Raw genomic sequence first — 24,016 nt, 5'->3', positions numbered from 1 at the left:
TTAAAAGACATGATGGAAACCGTTTTAATTGGGACTTCTGTGCCATGATGGATTCTGGATCGCCTCAAGGAAACGGCAGGTCAGAACCAAGAGAGGAGGGAGGAGGAAGTCTGTCCAAGGGGAGGATATCAGAAAGCACAGGGCCACAAACAGCATCATGGAGTAGCTCAGAGACAGTAGGATGTGAGTTTCCTCTCTTAAACAAGAGAGACAGTCAGACTGTTGTCATGGAATAAAGCAGGGGGCTTTATAATAGAAAAGGAGGGAAGGTGCAGGGGCAGTGAGTTTGTTTTCTCTCTTGGAAGGCACCAACTCACTGGCAGTGAACCAGAGCCCACTCTCTGCCCCAGGACCTGTTGAGAAACATGGCAGTAGGTCCTCTCAGTGCCTTGGGACTTTATCTGAGTAACATCACACAGGGCAGGCCAGCTCTGGGTGATGCCTAACACTGTTTGTCCACAGCACCTTAGTTAACTTAGGGCTTCACCTGCAGTCCTGCTTCAGTATTTCTCAACAGTAATGTGATCCGCCAGAAGGAGTCACTAACATGCCACCAGGAACGTCAGTCATCATGCAGAGTGAGAAACAAAGAGAAGAAGGGGCAGGGGTCCCCTATTCCCGACCTCCTGACTGTGACTAGTGACCTCCCTTTCCCTGGCCTCGGTGTTAGGTGTCCTTCATTCCTCCTGTGCAGCAAGAAGGCTGTTTGAGGTTGGTTCAGATTTGAGACCATGGATATCTGAGCAATGGTGGATTTGCTGAAGGGGTTGGGAAGCTAAGAAATTGCAAATATACATGCTGTGACTGGGTCCATTCCATGCAAAAGATATAGGGAACATCAGTGTCTAAAAGTTACCATAAGCAAATCAGCTGTGGCCAAAATGATCCTGGATTACCTAGACCTCTGGTTGATATAGCTAACAATGACAGCTGACCCAAAGGGATAATAGTAAAGACAAAAAAGCCAGTCACAATGAACACATTTCTGGTCCATCCTGAGAATCAGGAATACCTGTCCCCAAATCCTTTCCCCAGTCTTTACCCCCTGTTGGCCATGAATATGTGTAAAAGAACCTTAATCTTTTGGTCCCTTGGGTAACCCATGTAGGATATGGAAATAATACCTAACTCAGAAGACTACCCGTAATCAATATGTGAAATAATCCATCAGAACAATTGGCAACCCCATTTGCTTTGGGTTCTTCTTTGTTTATTTACCAGAAAGAGAAGGAAAGTGATAATTGTAAATATAACCATTGTTTACTTTAGTAATTAAGCATGTGCTGGCCAAGAGTTACCAACTACTCACTCAAGAAAGCTGGAAATTTTTTTTTATTCAAAGCTTACCTGAGTTGTAGTATCTAGAGGCTGCTTCCTTAGAAAGGGATGAGGAAAATGACAGAGTCTCAGGGCCAATCATTGAGCCAGCCATCCAGCAGGCTCAGGGACCAGAGCTAAGATATTCTGAGTATTACATCTTGAAATCTCTGCACACCACCATCGTAGAGCCTCATACTGGGTCAGCTGCCTTAGACAACTGGTGGGAACAATTGCAAAACCAAACCACAGGGAAGAAAAGAACGCAGAGGGATGGAAGGAGAGAGGGAGAAAAGAAAAACAAAACTGAAAAAAAAAATCTGTTCAAAACAAGCTTGCAAAACAGGATTCCAGGACACAGAAAATCCAATGTTAAGTCAGGCTGAAATAATCAACACTCAGATCACAAATGTATTCTAGGCTGACAAAGTGTGTTTAAGATGTTCAGAAACCAATAAGGCATAGCTCCCATTAAAAAAAGAGAAAAGGCACAAAATCAGGCAAAAGTGAAATATGAGAGCATAGACATAAAAACATAATTGTAGACTAAAAAAATGAAATAAAATATGTCACAGATAAACCGTGGACTTCCAAGACAAAGCTGAAAAGTAGTGAACTGGCAAAGAGCACTGATAAAGTAATTGAGAGACAATAAGATAGAAATTTAAAATACCAGCTAAATGAATGGAAAGATAGTTTCAGAGGCTGAAATAGGCATCAGATATCTTCCGAGGAGAACTGTAGAGAAGAGATAATGGCTGAAACATTGCCAGAAACTAACACGGAAAGGAAGTCATTGGACATGAGAAGTGAGGCCCACGGACATTGATAAATGATCAGGAAAACAAACCCAGTATTGAATTAAGGACACAAGACAACTACAAGTGTGTATGTCATGACCAAACAGGACACATCCCAGCAAGGCCAGGAGAGATCAACATTATAGAAGGGCGTTAATGTAGCTCACCATATCAAATTTAAAATTATATATTATCTCAACAGATTTTAGAGAAATAATTTGAGAAAAGTTAGTTCCCATCCATCACTTAAATAATAGATGTTGGAAATTTAAAACAATTTTATTTGTAGTAAGAAACAAGAATGACCATTCTCAACATTTGTACTCCACAGTGTTGAGAAGTCCAAGCAGTGAAATAAGAAACATAATTTAAAAAAATTGAAAAGAGACTAAAAATTATCTTTAATGATTAATTTTTTAGCAAAACTTTTAAAAATCTAGAAATAATTACAATTTACAACAAAATTTAATAAGCCTTCTGAATACATAATGTATGTACCAAAAATCCAGCATGTTTGAACAAATTAGTTAGAAAATGCAAAGGGGTGAAATGGAGAGTGTCTGCTTACAATAGGATCAGGAATTTGTAACATTGAAAGAAACCTAAGAAGAGATGCCAAGGGTGGGAGAGGGGATGACTGGGAGTAACTGCCTAACAGGGTAATGGGTATATATATTTTTTTAAGTAAATATTTTGGGACTTGTTAGAGGTGGTGTTTTGTGCAATATTGTGCATTTACTGAATATCGCTGAATTGTATGCTTTAAAATAGGTAATTTTATGTCACGTAAATTTCATCTTAGTTAAGATGAAATAAAACTACCAATTATTTTACCAGCAAAAATGGGGTTATTCGGGAAGAACAAAGAATTGCAAGCTCTGGACGCTTGAGCCACGGCAAACTGTGGCCAGTCTGCAGAACGAAGAACGGTCATTTATAGAGGAAAGGGGGAGTTGTGAGGCCTGTTGTAAACTCAAAGTCCATTGGACTAAAGAGGGAGAATGAAGTGTAGTGGTTTCTCATTGGCTGGGTCGTGACAGTCTCTCATTGGCTGGGCTGTTGGGGCGGGAGAGACCTCCCCCTGCTGGGGTGGTAGATTACAGGCCTCTTCCCCTTGGCAATGCAATGGACGGTGAGTGATAGGGTGTGAGAGCTCCCCCTGCTGGCCCCCAAGCTCCACCCCGGTGAGGTTTCCATATATGTATAAAGAGGGTGCTGGTGTGGAGACCAAGCAGGAGATGACGTAGACACGTCAAGGAAGACCTCTCTTAGGAGATGGCATTTAAACAGAGATGGGGATGATTAGAAGGGTCGAATCACTTGAAGATCTGGGGAAAGAGCTGTCAAAGCAGAGGAAGTGATCATTGGTCCTTAGGGAGGAGAAGTGAAAAGCCCAGTGTGTCTGGAGCCAACTTGGTTTGCATATCAAAGGCTCTCAGTGGAGTCCTTTGCTTTGTCTAGGATTTAGCTAGCTCTGGGAGGGGCTGTCTCTCCAGGATCCAGGCCCCAAATGCCAGAGCATTTTCTTATTTTCTGTATCTTGATGCTCTGGCATTTGGGGCCTTGACCATGTATTATAAGGAGAGAGTGGCCAAGTATTTTAGAAGGAAGTTGGAGACCTGGGGTTTGCAGAGACCAAGATCTCAATCCCACTGCTTTCGCTTATTTTCTGTGAGACTTGAGACACTGAATTGTGTTACTCCCTCCCCCCTCCCCAATTCACATTTTAAAGCCCTAATCACCAAGATGACTGTTTTTGGATAAAGGGCCTTTTAACTGCAGTTAACTGAGGTCATAAAGGTCATACCAGGCCCTGACCTGTTAAGAGAAGAAGACACAGTGGAGAGAGTGCTCCCACTCCATCCACACACAGAGAAAAAAGTCTGGCTGAGGACATAGCAAGAAGGTGACTGTCTGTAAGCCGGGAAGGAGGCTTTACCATACACCAACTAGCTGGCACCGTGATCTCAGATGGCTAGCCCCGAGATCCGTGAGAAGGTAATGCTAGTTGTTTAAATCCCCCAGTCTGATACTTTGTTATGGAAGCTCCGGCCAACTGACACACATCTGTGGCCCCGTTTCCTACCCCAGACATGAAAAAGCAAGAGTTACCCAAAGGTTCCTTGAGTTACCCCTTCAGAGGCTAGGGAACACTTAATTCATACTCATTAAATCCATGAGTGTATTATCGCTTAAGCTAAGTCAATATGGTATTTTCAGTACCCTTTCCATTCTGCGTCCAAGCCAAAAGGAAAAATGGATTTACTGAACACTGAGACATGTCATGGTTCTTTTACATTTGTGGTTTTGATTCTCATCTTAACCCTGAACGTTTGGTAAAAATGATCTCCATTTTGCAAGTTTAGCTACTGAGGTTTAGAGAAGTTAAGTCACTTGCCTGGTGGTCCCTGACTCCAAGTCGAGACAGTATCTGCCCCACCCCTTCTGGAACATACTTTCTCCTGAGGGCTGGGATCACACTCAGTGTTTATCTCTCAGGCACATAATGAGGACAAATAAAGGGGGATCAATGTCCTCAATGGTTCCATGATGTCCTACTGCTCAGTGATATTCTTTATTTCTGTCCCACCTCGCCCCACTTCTGTTCTCCCAAAAATTAATGATCTGCTCATGGAAAATGTTCAAGTAGCATTAGATTCTTAACGCTGAACTTCTGAAACATTAAACAATTACTTTTCTCATTGTAAATGCAACAACGCATAGATACGGCTCTATTAAGGACAACTCCACCCTATTGTAGAAGCAAAGAATAACAAAGACTAAGCAAACCTTGCACACTGGTCTATGATACTTAATTATTAATGCATTAATAGGTATATAGTATACATATTTATAAATATGTATAGGATACTGGTAGGATGCATGTTAAAAATGATTATAATCAGCATATTTAAGGTTTAATCCTGACTCTGCTACTAAAGAACTCTATTTGCATAAATTTATGGATGTATCTTTCTATGTCTGTGTCTATAATTCCTGACATATATTTCACTGTTAATAATGTCCGTTTGGAACCGAGTTTTTAATCTGCACCATGGGAATGGTGAGGGCTGCAAAGTTTTGAGGGATTAAAGTAAGACAACGTGTGCAACAGATAAACTGCTTCAACTCGAAGGGATGTTTATTATTGCTGTCCTGAAATAGGTTATGTAATTAAAATTAAATAGGAAGAAGTAAAAATCTCGTGGAAAATTTTCCCTACCGGGTATTGGAAGACGGGGCTCCAGAACTCAAAGTCATTGCTGCATAAGGGGCAAGACCCATTATGAAGGGAACCTCAATGAACATTGGACTAAAAGGCGCTAACATTAGCCATGTTACCACCCATTCATATTTAGCATTCACGATTTCTTTTTTGAGGGTAAACTTTGCAGGTGCTTTTGGGGCCACTGCCAGTTGGTTTCTGGGTAGATTATGGAACAGCAGGTTGGTGAGCTGGGCTGGGGTCAGGCAGTGGGAGACTTTAGGTACCATGCTAAAGAGTTCTGAGGGAGGCTGTTGGTAAAGGGGGACTAATGGGAACTTGCATGCGGAGGTGCAAGAACCTGTTTAGCTGTCTAAAAGGAAGGAGACGACTTCTCAAAAAAGTCCAAGGGCACCTGGGGTGGCTCAGTCGGTAAAGCGTCCAGCTCTTGACTTCGGCACAGGTCATGATCTCATGGTTCCTGAGATTGAGCCCCGAATCGGGCTCTGTGCTGACAGCATGGAGCCTGCTTGGGATTCTCTCTCTCTCTTTCCCTCTTTCTCTCTGCCCCTCCCCCCATGCTTGCTCTCTCTGTCTCGAAAAATAAAAAATAAATAAAAAATGAAAATGTCCACATATCAGACTCCATTTCAAACAATGCAGAGAGTGTAAGAAGGGAGAATGTAAAATGTAAGGTGTTCTGATGAGAACCTCCTCAGTCTGATGGAGCAGACTGAGGCACCAAAGTCCTGGGGCAAGGAGAGTGGGCTCCAGAGTGAGGGGCCACTGGGAGAAGAGTGGGAAGACACTCTCTCTCCAGGAGGTGGCATCCTAAGAAGATGTGTCAACACAATAAGGCTGCCTTCAATGGAATGGTTATCATGGGTCTTCTAAAGATGTTAGCTAGTACTTGAGTCATATTTGGATCAGGGCTTCTGTGGGCTCTTCAGAATCAAGTCAGGAGTCACTACAGCATTGTGAAATGTCCTTCAGCGTGCAGAATGCACTTTCTTATTTTTGAGGCACTGTGAGCTGTTGCACATAATTTTGAGGCATTGCGGGATGTTGCCTGCTGGTGATGTGCAAACATTTTACTTCAAGGTCACTCTCAAAATCCTTCCATCTTGCATGATCCCAGGTGGCTCTGGGCAGTAGGATGGATATGCCCAGCAGTAGAGAGCTAGGCTGAATGATGGGATTAATGTGATGTGACCAGTGCCAGGAGAACCAATGGGATGCATCCAGATGGGTGGCGGGGGCAGCTCCACCTTGGCTCCGGCGACTGGTACAGTGTTAAGCTACAAATGGACCAGGTGTACCCAGCTCACTGAGAACATCCCTTTCAACCATTAAAGGACACCAGACAGAGGAACTCTTTGCTCCTGTCCAAATGAGCTCCACTGCCCATAGGTGGGCATCAAATGATAGTTCTTCACCAATAATTGACTGGATTAAAAGAATATTTCACAACATGGCAGAATGCTCACATCAAGCATGAAAAAAGTAGTGTCCACCTCTTCCTGTTAATATAAAGCTTTTCGATGTCCGACGCTTTGAAAATGAACCAATGCTCTATAAAAGCCTCTGCTGAACTGCTCAGTCGTTTAAACACAAGATAGCACTGTGTCTATATACCATGAGTTGAGGTGAGTTCTGTGTAATCTATCAGTTTTAGCATATGGTTTCTGAGCATTTAGGATAAGATTTTACTCATTTTTGTGTCTCAGACTGTTTTCCTCATGGTGAGACCTCAATTCACTGATAACCAACATCTTGCCAACCATTGTTTCCCATGTCTTATCTGAACTTCCCCGTTCACATGGAGGACGAAGCCTGTACCTGTTACCCCACCTGGGTTGGAAGCAGAAGTTTTCCCAAATTATTCTTGCTCCTTTTAGTTACAAGGGTGTGTTGTGCCTTTTCTAGTGCGGTGGTCCCCATCACCCTCCTGCCTTCTCAAGATTAATAAAATACCGTTATTCCTTGTATTTCTTTCTCTTTGTTGTGTTTGTCACTTCTCTCTTAAGTCGGTCCTTACCTCCGCACTTAAATGTGCTCGGGTGTCTTTTGCTGTTAAAGGGTGGTAGGGGCTCCTCACCCATTCCAAACGATAGCTACCGTGCTCCCCCGCGAACACGTGTTTACACTTATTATCTCAATTTATTATTACCTCCCACTTTCTCTTCAGTGCACTCCCTGTGGGGCTTCCAGAAAACAGCACCTCTCCCGTAAAGTCAGTAATGACCTTTTCATTATTAAATCTAAACAGCCCTTTTGAATGTTCCTCTTCCTTAACCTGTCTCAGTTGGTTGCTGTCTCCTATGCGAATACTTCCTCCCTTGGCTTTCATGACTCAGTCTTCTCATATGGTTTTCTTCCCACATCTGATCATTCTGGTCTCCATTGTAGATTCATTCTCTTGAAGTCCAACCAAGGCTCACTGCCTGTTCCAAAGTCTCTGCTGAGGGATCCTGAGGCTGATCACGGCTTCTGCACTCTGTCTGTGCAGAGGACACTTTAACTTCTCTCTCTCGAAGAGCTATTCTCACCTAGAACCCCACATTCATCCGCCTTCCTACATCTCTACTGAGGTGTTTTCAGAGACACCTGCAATTAACCATACGGAATTAGGAACACCCAGCTCTCCTATACCAACCCGGTCTGCTTTCGGGACTTCACGTGCCGTCACCAGAGATGTATTTACCAAAGTGACCACTTTACCAAGTCTACTAATACATGTTTCATTTAACTCTATAAAATTTACAGTAAATCTATTGGATGGGCTGTTTGTAGAATAGTAAGACTTCTGCAGGTTTTATTTCGGCATCTTTTAGTTTTTTTTCTTCATAACAGTATTTTAAAGATAGACAAGGACAAAGAGCTTTTTAAAGTAAATAGAGAAGTCAGAAGTTTGATAAAAGTATTCACAGATACGTACATTTCAACCAGGCAACTGGAGGAAATCTGCAGGTGCCTTTTTGCTTGTTTGCCATTACCACCTGTAGTATTTTTTTATTTCTTCTGAATAATTGGGGCAGTTACCTGAAGTCCAGCTGTGCCGGTACTGGACAAAGCTAGCTTTTTAATTATCTGCATCTCTGTTCCTAATAACGACACTGTGCAGAAAAGGCAACGAATGTACTGAGCGGATTTAAAGCAAGAACTTAAAACCTGAGGATTTAGGACAACTTGAGCTTTTGCCACAATAGTTGAGCAGTCAAAAGTCCAATGTGTCTCTGAAAAATCCTAAAGGAACCGTGAAGAATTTGAAATAATATTTCCGTATTGCATTCAAATTTAGTGGTGTTAGAATTTATTAATAGTGGTTAAAAATAGGCTTTCATAAACAACCTTAAGAGAACTAACCCATGTCTGATGCACAGTTACCATCTACACCCCTCCCAGGGCTGCTATCATGAATCACCACAAACTTAGGAGGCTTAAAACTACAGATATTTATTATCTCACAGTTTGGAGGCCAGCAGTCTGAAATCAGTTTTATTGGGCCACCATCAAAGTGTTAAGTACTAAAAGTACTTATATTTGGGAAAAAATGGAAAATCATTTTTGAAAGCGTGCCAAGAAATCAGAGTATGTAAACAATTCAGTAGTGGATGAAACGCTTGAATCTGGTTCTCACAGGGATGTTGGGGTAGGACAGTTTTATCACTGATTACAGAACAAACTATACATGTAGGGCAAAACTGTTCAAAGGGATAGGAAGGCAGTGAGCAGGCCCAGAAGGGGTTACTATAACGGGCCATGTGGTTATCAGTAATCTGATTTTAAATACATTAATCGTACATGAGCATTTGCAATAGTTCAAAAATAAGTTTAAATATAATTCATAAAAAAACCAAAAGTGGGAAATTTAATATGCACAAGGCAGCCTAGCAACCATACAATATATTAAATGTGGAAACTAATAGACACAAATTAGTGTTGATAGGCTCTTTCAGAAATCCAAGAATCCTGGAGTGCCTGGGTGGCTCAGAGAATTAAGCATCTCACTCTAGATTTCGGCTCAGGTCAAGATCTCACAGTTAGTGGGACTGAGTCCCTCCATGGGTTCTGTGCTGCAGCGTGGAGCTTGCTTGGGATTCTCTCTCCCCTTCTCCCTCTCTCTTCTCCCCTCCCCTGCTCTCTCTTAAAATAAATACACAAACTTAAAAAAACAGAAAGTGGCATAATATAGGATTACAATCATCAATATAAATTAAAAGATTCCCATGTTAAAAATAGACTTACTGATTAAGTTACAAGTTTTTGAATAATAAAAATATCTATAAACAGACCAAACCAGTCATCAATCTTAGGTTCTGGCAAAGAGAATGTTCCTAGGAATGCCATGAAGACACAATGAAAATCAGTCCTTAATATATTTGCAGAAATTTTCCAAAACTATTAAAACCATCCATTGGATACAATATTCTGTGAAATCCAGCAGAGTCTGCTAAAACGTCCAGGTGCTTGGGAATTTAGCACATGTGGCCAACTGAGCCACTTACCTCTTGTAGGATTTCTCACTGTAGTAAATAACAGCACCTGGAAGTCACGATGGTCAGGCCATTTTCTGGTCTCCTGTCCCCGGAATCCGTCACCACGCCCTGTGTGCCTTACCCGCTAAACACAGCTCTTCGGTTCCTACCCTTGCCTTCCCCAGCAGTGCCCCATCTGAGTTACCACGTCCTCTTGCCTCCTGGACAGACAGGTGCACACTTCCCTGCTGCTTTTCAACACATTTTCCACCTTTGTGGAAGACATTAGGGAAGGGGGGGGGGCATGTACAAGTAGCAAATTAAAAATATTATCCGTGATATCAGTCCTTCTCCTTCAAAGAACTTTTCTCTGGTTACCCAGTAGGTTAAACAGAGAAGTACTGTAAGCCAGTAGAGACTGTGTGGCCAACACCTGGTCTGTCCCCTCCAGCTCTTTGCTTGGATTGTGCTTCTTTTCTTTCTATTTTGCAGACTTCTACATATCTCCCAGACCTCACGTGAACGATTGAAGAAACCTTCCTTTTGTAGCTTTATCAAAAGTTAAAAAATAACGGATCATGCTTTAAACTCTCCTTTCCCCCCTTCCTTTCTTCTCATGAATGTGTCTGAGGATGACTTTATTTCCAATATAGCCTCCTTGGTCACATCTCCCAGGTTCTGATGTATACGGTGCCCGCTGGTCACTCATTTCTCATGGTTTATGATTTGTTTGGATTTCTTCTTCATTCCAAGTTATATGAGTAGGTTTAAATTTGTCTGTGGATAGATATATGTTCTGAGCATTAATTTCTGGTTTTATTGCTCTGTGGTCTATCCTAGTTACTTTCTAAATGGCTTTTCCCAATTTCCATGCTATAGTAATACATGGCCGCGAGGGTCCTGTTTCTCCATCAGTGGGTAGGCAAAAGGGGGAATAAAGTGATGTCTTTGTAAAGTGGATATACTTATGAATATATTTTGAAGCTTCCACTTCTAAGGTGTGAAAACCATTTCTCAATATGCTGAGTATCCTGATTTGTGTTATTATTATTTTTTAATTTTTTAATGTTTATTTTTTGTTTTTGAGAGAGAGAGACAGAGTGTGAGTGGGGGAGGGACAGAGAGAGAGAACGAGACACAGAACCCAAAGCAGGCTCCAGGCTCTGAACTGTCAGCACAGAGCCTGACGCGGGGCTGGAACCCATAAGCTTTGAGATCATGACCTGAGCCAAAGTCAGACACTTAACTGACTGAGCCACCCAGGTGCCCCATGATTTATGTTATTATTAAAGTTGGCTAACATGTTTAATAAATATATATCTTCCACCTTTACAAACTTGGTATTCATGCTTTTGTCCATTTGTCCGCTGGAGACTTGGTGTCATTTCGTATATTAATGCTTGAGCTTTTGTATAATAAAGTTCATAACCCTTGGGAAATTATTTACTGCACATACTAGGACATGTTTGCCTTTTTAATTTAGGTTACTTTTCTACTGAAAGCAGTTTAACTTTTATATATTCAGATTTGTTTATTTTTTTGTGTGTGTGATTTTTTTTTTGTCTTCTAGAAATTAAACAGCCAACCTTTTTCCAACCTTTTCCCCAGAGATTAGGTAGAATTTAAGTTTTATTTTCTTTGTTTTCCTGTGAATACCATTTAAAATTTTACCTCCTATTGTTAAGGGATTGGCTGTGATGCATGTTGGGAGGTGAAACTCCAGAGTAATTATGCTTCCTCTAAATAGCTAATTATTTTTTCCAACCACTTCCTTGGAATTATTTCTTGCTTTGTCACATCAAATTCTTCTCTGTGGCAGAGTCATTGCCTAGTTTATTTCCTGATTCTACCTCTTATTTTAATGGGATTTCCTTCTCCTTTATAATTTCATTTTCTTTTTTGAAAAATGTTTATTTGAAAGAAAGGGAGAGAGAGGGAGGGGGAGAGAGAGAGAGAGAGAGAGAAAGGGAGGGGCAGAGAAAGAGAGAGAGAGAGAGAGAGAGAGAGAGAGAGAGAGAGAGAGAGAATCCCAAGTAGGCTCCATGCTGTCAGCCCAGAGCTCAATCTCATGACCTCGAGATCATGACCTAAGCTGGTATCAAGAGTTGGATGCTTAACTGGCTGAGCCACCCAGGTGCACCTACAACTTAATTCGCTAAAAGATCTCAGAACTCACCAGAAAATGCAAAACTGTCATCAGTTTCCTGGGAGACCCTCCACAGTTTACGGTTTACAAAATGCACTCCTGTAATATGTCTAATCAGGCTGCAATTAGTAAGCCTTAAACACTGATGACCCAGATCACCAACGCGCGATCTGTCCCTCTATAAGCAGAGCGATTTTACGATGAAGGCGAAACGTCAGTGTTTAAGGTGCTTAAAGATAGGTCTGGGCTGAACCAACTTGCCTTCTGGAGGAATCTCAGATCTTTCACTGGTTACTGTGTGACTTCGATAAATCACTTTAACTTCCTTGTGATTTGGTTTTGGCCATCTGTAAAATGAGTATCACAAGAAGTAGTTATCTCACTGGATGGGGTTAAGGATTCCGTGAATGGCCAAATTAAAACAGGGAAAGGCTCTGAGCCCTCTGAGATAGCAACATTTAAACTCAAATGTAATTGTCAAGTTTTAAAATCAAACCAAATATTGTAGCTACAGGGGATCCAATGAAATCGGATTGGTTGAATGCAGATGGGTCAGAGGAGATGGTTCAAGACCACGATTTGGTCAAAATGAAAACCTATCAAGCATTCTCAAACACTGTTTACAAATGGGGGCGATTCTGATGTGCCGTAGCTAGGGCCGAAACCTGTGAGGGACGCTCACGTGTCTGCTCACCATTTGGAGTCCCGCCCTCCCCACCTTTCCAGGATTATCTCCACTTTCCACTTTCTATTTACGCAAATTTCGCTACCCGACTTCAGGTGAATTACCCACCTTTTCCACACACTAGCCATAGTTACCTTTTGAAGGTAGGTGAAATCTGAGTACCCAAAGCTTTGGGGAAGGGGCCGGGGTGGGGGGGGGCGGGGCTGGGCATCTGCTGGAATGTGACCAACTCGTTCTGGCTTATCTCTACTGTCCCTGTTGTATCACTGACCCGTGGCTTGTCTGGTACCACCCCACTCAGTCCCAGGCAGTCCGGACGGCCGGCCGGCCATGCTGGCACCTGGGTTCTTCCCCTTCACCCACACGTATCCCGGCGTAAACTGGGTCAAGATGGGACAACCAGAGCTCCGGAAATTTACACATCAGAACCAAGGTGCGCACACAGGCTCCTTTATGCGCCGTCCTCCATCTGTGCCTGCAAACTGAGAGCTTCCTGTAGGGAATCCCCACCAGCCTCCTCTATCCTATGCTAGAGTTTTCCACAGGCTCCAGTGTCATCTGTGCTCCTGCCCCAGGTGAGGGCCTGCACTGAAAACCCTCCCCACCTGCTCTCCTCCGTCAGGGATGGCTGCCCTTACAGCCCAGGAACTGTAGGCACCCAGCTTCCCACCCGCCCCCCCAGAGAAGCTTCCTGGGGTCTGAGTCCCCAAACCAGATGTTCTGCCACCTTCTCTAAACTCAGGGAGCTTCCCAGAGAGACAGACCCTTTGGAGCATCTGCAGCTCCCCTAAGGAGCATATACTGTCCTAAACTTCCAGCCAGGAAATGTCTGCAAACCCACATCTCACCTGGTTGATGACAAAAGTCCCCTCCAACTGATGCCTCATTGGCTCAAGCCCAAGTTGCCCTGCCAGATTTTGTTTAAAGAAGCTTCACTGAGGTATAATTTATGTAGAAAAAAAAATCACCTATTTAAGGTGTACGGTTAGATGAATTTTAGTGAATGTAACCATCAACACAATCACATTTTAGGACATTTCCTTCACCCCGAAATGTTCTCTCATGTACACTTTGTACTCAGTTCCCATCGGATGCTTAGCATTACACGGATCTGCTGGCTTTCATTCTGGTTGTACCTTAGGCTCCGTTTGAACCCAGTTCCTAGAGGAACTTTCTGGTTGGCTGATTTTCCTTCCCCTCCCCTCCCCTCTCCTTCCTTTTCCTTCTCTTCCTTCTCTTTCCATTTTTCCTTATTTTGCTCCAAGCTGAGGAGAAACCTGACTGCTTCTGGCCCCTGGACTTGTTGAAGAGATTCAAGCCCGAAAGCTTCGGGAAGTTTTCTGGCTTGTAAATTTGATTGCAGTCTCTGGTGTCTTAGGTGTTATAGGTATGGGGGGATAGAGGCAGCTAGCTATCCAACATCTGTCTCTCTGTCTGTCTATGTACCTATTTGTGGGGAATTTTTGAAGCATAGGTATTGGTATTTCCAATCATAGGGAAGCCTATCATAGGGAAGATGGTACTTAGAAACCAGAAATTGGGGGGGGGTGCCAGGTTTGTGTGTACCCCTGGTCTGTGCTCCAAATTCTAAAAAAGGCTTTCAGATTTTCCAAGCCTTTCATTACAACAATAAATTGCTTGGGTTATAGAGAGTGGGAAGTAGGCTGGGAGCTGAAAACGAATCATGGGAAAGTTCCTAAGAACTTTTCCCATTCCTTTGGAATTGGAAGACTGTCTCCTTAGGATGTGGGGTGCTAGAAGTACCTGCTCCCACAACTCATGTCAGCAGAGCAGTTATTTTGGTAAATGTACACCTATATTGGGTCAGGCCCAGTGCCAAATGTTGTCAGTAGTATGTGCTTAGTTATTCCCCATGTTAGCCTTTTCTGGGATTAGCTCAGTTTATGGCTCAGAATTGTCACCTATGCATAGACTTGCCCAAGTTCACATGCTATCAGGTCCTAGGGCTGAAATTGGAACCCAATTTCTGCGTTCAACCTGCTGTCACATTCTCCTGCCTCTGACACAATAAACCTGGGGCCCCCACTCCAGAACCCCAAGAACTAGAGCTTTCCATGATGCCTGCCTATCTGTGTTCCTTTGCCTAGTTCTCTTTTGGTTTTCAGGTGATGCTTGTTACTTAAAAAAAAAAAATCCAGTGTCTCTTAGCCGTACCAAGGAGAGCCAAGGGAAGGGGATTTTTGTTTAGCCAAAGCCCCAAGGGCATTCTGTCACAAATACAAAATCCTGTAACTCTGCTTTGGGTGTGAAGCAAAGGCTAACTAATGTTATGGAATATGTGTAGGAAAGTCAGTCCTCTGCCAGAGAGATCAAAGGACTTTCATCTTTTATAACAGAACTGCCAGAAAGCTAGAGTTCCTGAAGCCCTGTTTTAACTGTCAGACACTACAGTAGTCAAGAAAAGTACCCAGGAAGTTCATGGTAGAAGGAATTAAATATTTCCTGGAGGCAGAGAAAGTACAAAATCAAGCAACATTCATGCTGGATCGTAAAGGTGGGGTGGGGATTTTAGGACACGGATAGGGAAAGATTTTTCATCTTTTAAAATTTCATTTGAGAGAGAGAGAGAGAGAGAGAGAGAGAGAGAGAGAGAGAGAGAACAAGCCAGGGAGAGGGGTACAGGGAGAGAGAGAGAGGATCTCAAGCAAGGTCCGTACTCAGGGCGGAGCCCAGTGTGGGGCTCGATCCTACAATCCTGGCATCATGACCTGACCTGAAATTAAGAGCCAGATGCTCAACCAACTGAGCCATCCAGGCACCCCAGGACAGGGAAAGATTTTTGAGGTGCAGAAAAGTGAGTACAAAAACATCAGATGAGAATGGGGATGGCGTGTTTATAGAGTATTAAGAAATCCATGTGGTTACGCTCATGACACATGAGGTCTCAAGCCCGAGAGCCTGGAGTTTGCCACTTAGTTGTAGAAAACTAACCACAGCTTTTATATCAGGCTCTAGAGTCCGTTATATTTATTAAATGTTTTACTTTGCACCCGGGCGCTATTTTAAGCAATCTACATATATTAATCCATTTGATTCTCAGGATAATCGTGTGGGATAGATGCCACTATTATCTGCATTTCCTTATAGTTGACGAAACTAATGCACAGAGCAATTCAATAACCCATCTCCTGTAAAGCTTCACAGTGCGAAGTAGAAGATACAGGATTTGGACCCCAAGAATGGCTGAAGAGTCACTTCCGCTTTGTGACTGTGTCCTCCTTCCTCACTGGCGTCAGTGGCCCTCATGCTTTAGCTGGTTTAGGGAACAGGAGGATGTGTGGTGGGGGCGGCACAAAGGATCACATTGTAGCAGCCACAGTGGCTCCAAACTGGTCTGAGTTGCGGTGACGGAGAATGTAGCCTGCGTCCACTCAGGCTCCAGAGCACGTCAGTCAGGCGGCCCGGGACAGGTGCAGTTGGCCAAAAGCTCATTTCTTCCAGATAGTTCGTTTTCCTTCCCCATCTTTCCTACAAGTCCTCCTGGTGTGCTTTGGGAAACTGCTTGTCCAATGGTAAATAGCGTTTGTCCAAGAGAGTTGGGTATGTCCTGTCTGTCACCTGAGATTGCTGTCACACCCAGGGTTACAGTGATCCATAAAGACAGGCCAGGTTTGGCAATGGTAACTCCGGCCTGCTGTTTTGGCCAATTTGTGGAAAATTGCCAGGCAGAGAGGCTCTGGAGGGCTGGGAGGAGTAATGCACAGTGCAACCCAGACAAGAACATCTGCTCTGCAGATGGAGTGTTGGTGGTGTTCTTCCGGTTTCCCGTCCGTGTCTATCTAGATCAGCACTTCACAGTCTCTCATGGTCTACTGCTTCTGCCGTTTTCTTAGGTTCTGGAAATCACAAAGAACTTTCTGTGTATCTTTGCAGAATCATATCAGGGCGCCTGGGTGGCGCAGTCGGTTAAGCGTCCGACTTCAGCCAGGTCACGATCTCGCGGTCCGTGAGTTCGAGCCCCGCGTCAGGCTCTGGGCTGATGGCTCGGAGCCTGGAGCCTGTTTCCGATTCTGTGTCTCCCTCTCTCTCTGCCCCTCCCCCGTTTATGCTCTGTCTCTCTCTGTCCCAAAAAAATAAATAAAAATGTTGAAAAAAAATAAAAAAAAAAAAGAATCATATCCCTGTTTTCTTCCTCTCACTAGACATTGTTGTGCCCATGGCTTGTTATCTGTGGGTTTTTATGTTCCTTGAAGACAGAGCCTGAGTTGAAACCCAGAGATGGCAAACCCTTGAGGAAAATCTTCTGGCTTCTATGGTCCATGATGTACGAATGGTTTTCACACTTTCATTAATTTTATTTTATTTTTTAAAATGTTTATTCATCTATTTTGAGAGAGTGGGGGAGAGATGGCAGGAAGAGAGAGAGAGAGGGCAGAGAGAGAGAGAGAGAGAGAGAGAATCCCAAGAAGTGTCTGCACCACCATCACAGAGCCCGACACGGGGCTTGAACTCACAAACCGTGAGATCGTGACCTGAGCCAAAATCATGAGTCAGATGCTCAACCGACTGAGCCACCCATGCGCCCCGACACTTTTTAAATGATCGGAAGAAAATCAAAAGCATGCGATTTTAGGATATGGGAAAATTATGTAACATTCAAATTTCAGTGTCAAGAAATAAAGTTTTATTGTGCGGCACATGCTTTCATTTATGTATTGTTTATGCAGGAGTGGAGCTGAGTAGTTGACAGAGACCATATAGCTCATGATGCCTCAGATATTTGCTATCTGATGCTTTATGGAAAAAAGTATACCCACCTTGGCCCAAGTCGCTATTTTGCCTTTTAAGATACCCAGTGCCAAATGGCAGAAGAAGGTGTGGTGCCCAGTCTCTTTTTGTTGAGCCTTGGTTCACAGGCTTAGATGCCCCTTCTCTGTGCCCAGGACTTGCCCTGAATAGCCCCGGGCTCACTGTCGTTATCTCACAGTGGAGTTCGCATCCATGTAGATAGATGGCCCCTCTGACCCTGTGGCTCAGGCACTTGCTGCCTCTGGTCACCTGCCTCATGCCAGCCAGCCACTCTCGTCGCCCAGCTTCGCAGAGACTGGAAGGAAGGTCCCAGAAGGGACGGGGCGCCCTGCTTCCTGTCTGTTTTCTGCTTGCTTTTGCTTCCCGTCCCAGCGACACACCCCTGGCTGTGCTTGTTCAGGCAGCGGTGGCTCCAGACCGCACACGCAGACCCAGCTGTTGGTTTGGTCGTGTCTCCTCAGAGACGCCGGCCCCAGCTGGCCACTGTCCCATCTTTGGAATCCAGAACCCAGCTCCGTGGAGCCCCTCCTTTGAGGGTGGAGATACCTCCACCGGCCCCGTAGTGTCCCCTCCCAGCATGCCTGAGTTTCAGTGCCCTGGGTCTCCTCCAACAAACATCTACGTTGATTAATTCCTGGCTCTCTGGGCTGGTAGCAGCTTCCTGAAGTTCTGGCTTTCCAGACACCTTAGTGTTTCCCTTTTTCCTCTTCAGTTCTGAAATGTCTCATTAATGATTCTCTTTTTAAAGTTTTCTTTATTTGAGAGAGAGAGAGAGAGAGCGAGCGAGCGAGCAGGAGTGGGGAAGGGGCAGAGAGAGAGGGAGAGAGAGAATCCCAAGCAGTCTCCACACTGTCAGCACAGAGCCTGATGTGGGGCTCCAACTTGTGAACTGTGAGATCATGACCTGAGCCTAGACCAACAGTTGGATGCTTAACCAACTGAGCCACCCAGGTGCCCTCATTAATGACTATTTCATATCAGATTTTCCCTGATTATTGTTATTTTTTTAAAAATGTTTTAACGTTTGTTTATTTTTGAGAGAGACAGGGAGAGAGAGAGAGAGAGAGAGAGAGAGAGAGAGAGAGAGACTGACCACGGGCAGGGGAGGGGCAGAGAGGGAGACAGAGAATCCGAAGCGGGCTCCAGGCTCTGAGCTGTCAGCACAGAGCCCGAACTCATGATCCGTGAGATCATGACCTGAGGTGAAATTGGACACTTAACTGAATGAGCCACCCAGGCGCCCCTTCCCTGTTTAAATAATTAGTGGACTGTCTGTCTTGTCCCTGGATCATGAATGATACCATCATTGGGCAATATAATCAGTCCTTCTATGTCAGAGGCTATCAGCTTGGTGTCCATGGCACCACAGGGCTATTCCATGTCTATTTTATCTTAGTCGTTTTTTCCGGAACCTCCTTGTCCCCCTCAGCCACTAAGCCTTTGTGTGTCACAGAACTCACATGTCCATTTATTTCTCTTTTCCTTCTCCTTCACCCGTTGGTGACTTCATCCAATGTCATGGCTTTAAATACCAGCTAGAGGCTTATCAGCCAACACTGCTGTCTCTCTCAGACTGGACCTCACCTCCGAGTTCCAGACTCACATCTAACTGCCTACTTGGATGTATGGGTGTTTGATAGAAATATCAAACTTCACATGTCCAATTAGTCTCCTGAGAGTTCCTCTCAAACCCGTCCCTCCTGTGCCCTCATATCGGTGCCCTCATGGCTGCAACATTCTCCTTGTGATGACCCGGTAGGGTGAGATCCACTGGGTACAGGGTGCGTGCGTCCTGGGAGACTTCCTTTGCTGCAGGTTACACTCGAGGCCATATCACTCTTGTCTTTCCTTTGCCCTCCTCGCTCTGTGCCTCTTTTGGGGGATGGTCAGGACTGAGAGGGGCCGCTATTTGAGTGAGGACCCTGGAGACAGAGGCCAAGCAGATTACCCTACATAAAGCCAGAGTCAGGGGGATCCTGCATAGTAGAAATGCGCATAGCAGTAAAGTGAGTGATGTCCGTTTTCCCCAGTCCTAGACAGGGCAGCTGGTTTGTACAGTTATTGCCACTGGTTACCGCAGGGTTTCCCTTTGCTTATCTGGTCTTTTTAAGATTGTGTTTATTTTTTATTTTTACTTGTTTGTTTTTTTAAGTAGGCTCCATGCCCAGTGTGGGGCTCAAACTCATGACCCCGAGACCGAGAATCACACACGTTACCAACTGAGCCAGCCAGGTACCCTGCTTCTCTGGTTTCTTTACACGTATTTAACAAATTTCTGATAGAAAATGACGTCTACTAAAATTGCTAATGTGATTTCAGTTTGCTTGCCTGGACGCTGATGATTCAGCTGGGTGTAGGACTCAGGTCTTCTGAACCTGCTCATTCAGGAATGTTCTTCCTGTGTGTCCTCCACCTGCTACAGTGCGATTTCCCTGAAGGCTGACACCAAATTTATGTTTTTGCCCTGTGTCTCACAGTGTCGCTCAAGTACTGTTTGACTTAACATGAAGGACAAGTGATACGGCTCAAAAAAATGTGTTATGTTAATGAACTGCTGTAACCAAGTGCCAGGTCTCTTCAAGTGCCGGTGCGTGTGTGGTTGTGTGTGTGTGTATGTGTGTGAAGTGTGTGTCTTGTGTGTGTGTGTGTGTGTGTGTGTGTATGTGCTGCCTGTTATGTGTGTATATGAGTTGTGTGTGCGTGTGTGTATGTGTGTGTACTTGCACATGTGTGCGTACGTCATGGGTGCGTGTGTGTGATGTGTGTGTGGGGGGCGTGACCATACCGGCACCGAGGTAGGCACCAAAGAGTAGAGGACAGAAGCCGCTTTGACGTGGCCCTGAAATTTCAGCTTTCGTTACTCGCTCTCTCCAGGTTTGCAGTAAAATATGGGCTGGGCTGGGCGGTAGGAATTGAGATACTATTTCTAAATGCGTAACCGAAGTGAAGCATATTGTTTACTGAGACTAATGGGGCACCGGAGTGGCTCAGAGCAGGGTGTGATTGTGGCGTGTTCAGGGGGAGGGGAGCCAGCAAGCGGAAAACGAAGGAGAGCGGGGATGGTGGCAGGTGCAGCCAATGTAGGGTGAATAATGAAACAATAGACCATATAATTGGATGATGTGCTGCTCTCGCTGCTGTGGGTTATTGCTGCCGGCCCGACACTGCACCGAGCTGAGCCTGCCTGCTGAGTAAGGAGAACAGGCAGCTGCAGCGTGGGGTGCTTTTAGGGATACTGGGAAGACCTTTCCCTTCTCTCCAAATGTATCTGATACCGTCTTACTGCTCTTGCCGGTAATGGGTTTCTTATAATCTTGCTGACATTTTTAAAAAAGATTGTGAAAGGGAGCGGCATTCTTGATTTGAAAGTACTCTAAGGGGTGGATGAGTCTATTGGTTACAACTTGTAGTTTTGAGCGTAGAACATAACATGAACCAACTAACGCCAAAAAGAGACTCGTTAAAGAGTCTTCAGGGTCCGCGTGGGACCCTGGATGGGAATGCAAATGGGTTTCAGGAGTCAGCGAGAGCTGGGCCTCGAACCCCCACACACATTTGCTTTCCTCGTCTCTCCTCTTCTCCTCTCCTTACATCTTCTCTCCCCCGAACAGCTTCCTTCAAGTTTCATATCAGTGTTGGGTAAGCGTGGCCATACAATGTACCTGTGTTCTACACATTACAGGTCCGGGAGCCCAGTTCACGGGTCCCGCTCAGTTTTAGTTTCAGGGTTACGAAGAAAGGAGAACTAGAAGACGCTGTTGCATCACGTACACACCCCTGGGCAAATCAAGGGTGGCCCGATTGGGCCGTGTTGAAGGACAGGAGCTTACACAGCAGCCATGTGACCAGCGGTGCGGGAGCAGTTTCAAGGAAGGTCCTAGGAAGACAGACATTAGCTGTCCATCGAAGTGACGTATCAGAATCCTTTTGTACGTTATGCTGTGAATGGCGGTTGGTAGACATCTCAGTGGGTTATCATGCCCTTGATAGTTGGTAGCAGATAATTCACTCAGTGATCAATCGTGCAATGCCTTCCCCAGGCTGACATTGCTGGCTGCTGAGGGTCTGTGCAGACTTACAAGGAGGATGCTCTCCCTCCAGGAAGCTTGTCATTGGGTGGGGAAACTGTGCCAAGCCTAACACTGCGAAACAAGAATCTCCTTCATAAGTCTGAGTTTTCTCATCTGTCGCATCGCATGGTTCTGATGCCGTCCTCTGCCTATCTTGCAGAGTGTTTTCCATTTAATCTCTTAATACTCCTGCTTTCAAACCATAACTTATCAGAAATCAATATACTAGACCTGTGTGTGTTGTAACAGGTATCGCTAAGACGGTAGCAGTAGACTTGACATTGTCCAAACCTGGGGCAGGTGGCTGATCACATACGGACGTTTCCAGGAATGAAAATGAAGTGCAAATTGAGATTAGAAAGATGGGCTTCAGGGCTATACAGGGTCAGGGAGCAGGTGGTCAAAGGGTATCAGGCAAGAAAGAATAAATCATGGCTCAGGGCAATCCAGAAGTGTGCACCAGCTAGGAGGCATGGAATCAGTGGAGAGTGGAGAGGGATGGAACCAAGAGGGCGTGCAAATGCAAGGGCCCAGAAGGTATCTGCGGGAAAGTCAAGTGCTCCTTCAACTGTGGTTTATCTCTGCCTATTTCACGTTTGAATAACTCCAAGCTTTCTGGCTTGAGGCAAAATCCTCTGTTTGGGGACCAGCTCGTGCTTTAAAGAAGAGGTCTACAGAAGTAAAGAAATGAGTTACTAGCATGGGATATAACTGTTGGTGTTTTATCCATTCCCAGGCCAACACTTAGAGAATGCGGAAGGAAAATATTCCATAAAGGATGTAAGGTCCACAGTCCACGGCTCACATCGAGGACGGAGCACACTCACGTACTCTGTCCGTTAATTAACGAATTCATTCATCTGAGACCTCCTGTTGTGCATCTAGCACAGTTAAGGCCTTGCTAGGTTCGTGGATATATTTTCAAACTGGTCCTGGGAGGACCTGTGGATTTCAAGGCGGGCATTGAGTAAAGGATCTCGAATACCACAAAGCCATGTCTCGCAGAAGCACCAGGTTTACTAAGGCTGTGATCGGGGAGAACAGAGCAGTTCGTTTGGGTTAGAGATTTATAAAACCACTTGTCTGGCTGGGCAGATATGAAAGGGGCCCTCAGGATCCCACTTCCTGAGATTCGTGCCTGTGTCTAATCCCTTCCCAGAAAGTGACTCTGGTAACTTGCTTCTAACCAATAGGTTGTGTAAAGATGACATATGACACTGTCGTGTTATGTGAAACTCTGACTGAGCAGACTCTCTGGTGTCTTCTTGCCAGCCAGCGGAAGACAGCTGTCGTGAGTCCGCCAGCTGCAGAGAAATGAATTCTGCCGATAAACTGAGCCAGCACGGAATCAGGTCGCTCCCTAGTTGAGTGTCTGGGGGACCCAGAGCAGAGGACCCGGCTAGCCCTGCCCGGACCCCGATCACGCGAGTTATTTTAAGCTGCAAAGTGGGTGGCAATCTGTAATGCCAGGATAGAAAACAGATGCATGTAACAATGCTGGATGTCTAACTCGGTGCTAGGCACTGCCCTAGGGCCCAGGAACCAGAAGGAAAGAATCCCTGCCCCCCATAGCCCAGTCCCACTTGCTGTAAGCCTCCACGGCCAGCCAGTGGGGGCCATTTGCCTGTCAATGCGGTGGCAAAACCTTGGGAGAAGCCGCTGTGGTTTTAAGGTAACTCAGAGAAGGGAGCTTCAAGCCTACTTTGGAGACTTTGGGTGGGTGCCTGCTGTGGAAAACATGGGAGCTAAACCTTCCAGAGTGCAGAAATGTGGATCCCCAGAGACACCAGGACAGGGAGGGCATCCGGCATACCGCACAGCATGTGCAAAGGCTCGGAGTTGTTAGGGACTGGACATGTCATCAGGCCTTCTCCGCTTTTTTTTCTAAAAAAACTGTTTATGTTTAGTTTTGAAGGAGAGAGAGAGCAAGCATGAGTGGGGAAGGGGCAGAGAGAGAGAGAGAGAGAGAGAGAGAGAGAGAGAGAGAGAGGCACAGAATCCGAAGCAGGCCTCAGGCTCTGAGCTGTCAGCACAGAGCCCGACGCGGGGCTCGAATTCAAAAGCCACAAGATCATGACCTGAGCCGAAGTTGGACACTTACCAGACTGAGCCACCCAGGCGCCCCCTTCTCCACCTTTTGCAAGTGAGAAGAACCCCTAGGGATGACTGAGAAGAAAGAGAAAACGCACAGCGTCTCTTGATTGAATGGCTACGTGTATTAAAAACAAATAGACCTACTTGATTATTCGCCATTCCAGTCTCTTCCCTCCCTGAGTTACACACCTTTTGCCAATTTATGACGGCGTCGACAGAGTTATTATCTAGCTAAAATCACCACCACCTACAATGGGAATTTCTGCCGTTATAAAACAAAAGCAAATGCCAAAAGGGGGAAAAAGAGCTTGCGTGCGAGAAGGCCTTCGGAGTCTCTTTCCCAGCAATGTTCTTTTTATGCTAATATCTCCTAGTTTCCTACCTTAATGGCCCCATTAACTGCCATGAGAGTATTTGCAAGAGAAACGTGGTACCTGGAGATGAAGATCTA

The sequence above is a fragment of the Prionailurus viverrinus genome, chromosome F2, assembly GCF_022837055.1.
Source record: "Prionailurus viverrinus isolate Anna chromosome F2, UM_Priviv_1.0, whole genome shotgun sequence".
Taxonomy (NCBI): domain Eukaryota; kingdom Metazoa; phylum Chordata; class Mammalia; order Carnivora; family Felidae; genus Prionailurus; species Prionailurus viverrinus.
This window is presented reverse-complemented; position numbering follows the sequence as displayed.